The sequence below is a fragment of the Bison bison genome, unplaced genomic scaffold, assembly GCF_000754665.1.
Source record: "Bison bison bison isolate TAMUID 2011002044 unplaced genomic scaffold, Bison_UMD1.0 scf7180017864363, whole genome shotgun sequence".
Taxonomy (NCBI): domain Eukaryota; kingdom Metazoa; phylum Chordata; class Mammalia; order Artiodactyla; family Bovidae; genus Bison; species Bison bison.
In genome coordinates this window covers 3,684,965-3,687,127 of record NW_011494935.1, presented here as the reverse complement: position 1 = coordinate 3,687,127, position 2,163 = coordinate 3,684,965, and the positions used below count along the sequence as shown (strand labels likewise).

Below are 2,163 nucleotides of genomic sequence, written 5' to 3'. Positions count from 1 at the left end.
AGCAGCTTAATTAAACTGCCCCTTAATTTTGGCCTCCCTCTGCTCTTTTACAGGGATTTCCCTATAGCTCAGATGGTAAGGAATCTGCCTGCAATGCAGGAGACCCAGGTTTAATCCGTGGGTCAGGGAGATGCCCTGGAAAAGGAAATGGCAACCCACTCCAGTATTCTTAGGTACTATAAAGCTCCTCTATAGAGTTTCCCAGGTGGCGCTAGTGGTAAAGAACCCGCCTAGCAATCCAGGAGACATAAGAGTTTGATCCCCAGGGTCGGAAGATCCCTTGGAGGATGGCATGGCAACCCACTCGAGTATTCTTGCCTGAAGACTCCCATGGACAGAGGAACCTGAAGGACTCCAGTCCATAGGATCGAAGAGTCAGACACAACTGAAGTAACTTAGCACGCATGCCCCTTTATAATTTAGCCAGTGAAGGTGTTGCAGAAACCAGCACTCGAGAAACCAAGCACCACACTTGGAAAGTTGGAGAACTCAGGTTTATCATGCTGGAGGGTCCAGAGGAGTTAACACTCCAAGCTCTGAGCCCTGAACAAAGGGGTTACAGAGGTTTTTAATACATGGACAGGCGTGATTAAGCAGGTTTTCGGGTTTGCAGGGGTTAGGGCGACGGCAAAGAGCAGGACAAGGGTGAGTGAGATAAGCTCCAGTTCCTAGTATTGTGAGTCCCCACTTTCTGAGACCTACATGATCTAGACTTTGCAAGGAGCAAGTTGAGTTACAGAGGCAGAAGGAGAAGGAGGTAAAATTTTAACTTTTCCTCTTCAAAGGTGCTCCCCCTGGCAGTCTACTCCTAGGTAATCTGCTCTTCAATCATCATTCAAAAGTGAGGCTTCCTCCTGTCCCGCAGTGGAGCTGTGATGCTGGCTGGGACACCTTAGCTCACCTCTTTCCGGATTGAAGGAAGGAGCAGAAGAAGCACTAATTGGACAGATGGTTCCTGTTTCATGGCTGAGACAGGGCTAAGCTCCCCTGGACCCGGCAGACACGGATGATGTCTCTTTCTTGGGTGTACCTTCTTGGGCGTTCCCAAGTTAAGCCCTCTGACTGTAACAACTGTGAAGCAGTCCGTCACACTTTCATTTTGCAGGCAAGTCCAGGCTTCTTATTTTTAGATAACCCTGCATGATTATCCCTGCTGGGCCTCTCACTTCCTGTCCTGGTCCCTCTGGCCCAGGCTGGCTCCTACTGCAGAATGTCTGGTACCTTCTGTGTACCAAGGAGGGTGAGAAGGCAGTCTGCTCCCTCCCTGTGCCCCAGAGAGCTCTCTTCCTCCTTCCATTTGGCAGGCAGCTACTCTCCCAGCGGCCAACTTGGCATGCAGTCCTCAGATGCATGTCCACAGCTCTCCCCCTCCCAGACTCAAGAGTGGCACTTTAAAAAATATATATTTACTTATTTGGTTGTTCCAGGTCTTTGTTGTGGCTTTCGAGATCTTTAGTTGCAGTATGTGAACTCTTAGCTGCAGCATGTGGGATCTAGTTCCCTGACCAGGGATCCAACCTGGGCCCTCTGCATTGGGAGAACAGTATCTTAGCCACTAGACCACCAGGGAATTCCCAAAGCTTGCCTTTTAAAATCCAAGAGTGCCCAGAGTCATGGAATGAGCTCTCAAAACTGTTCCTTTGGATTTCCCTGTGGTTCAGTGGTTAAGAATCTGCTTGTCAATGCAGGGGTCACGGGTTTGATCCCTGGCTCAGGAATATCCCTCATGCCATGGGGCAGCTAAGCTCCTGCACCACAGCTACTGAGCATGAACTCTAGAGCCACAACTCCTGAACCTGCTCCGCAACAAGAGAAGCCATCACAATGAGAAGCCTGTGAATTGCAATTAGAGTAGTCCAGGCTCGCTGTGACTACAGTAAGCCTGTGCATAGCAATGAAGACCCAGTGCAGCCAAAAATAAGTAAATAAATAAAAAGAAAGAAAAAGAACTTTAAAAACAAAACAACAAAAAAGGCTCCTCCTTTGTCAGTTCTTCACTTTGGCCTGACCCCCCGATTGAGCATACAATATGTCCTCGCATATGTCCTGGTGCCCAGATGAAAATATGGATTTTTAACACTCTTTCTATCACCTACTAAGTCTTTCTTTGCATCGTCTCCAAATGACTAGATCCCCAGAGCTAACTTGTGCCCTTGTTGAGTC

The 2,163-nt window shown here is 48.5% G+C and overlaps 1 protein-coding gene and 1 non-coding gene across 2 annotated transcripts in view; one reads left to right on the top strand and one right to left on the bottom strand.

The window, feature by feature from the left end:
* C1QTNF2 (C1q and tumor necrosis factor related protein 2) overlaps window positions 1–2,163 on the top strand; it is a 23,215-nt gene that overhangs the window by 12,797 nt on the left and 8,255 nt on the right. The window lies entirely within an intron of this gene.
* TRNAG-CCC lies at window positions 1,498–1,570 on the bottom strand. Its single transcript has one exon. It is a non-coding gene; the product is annotated as a tRNA-Gly (tRNA).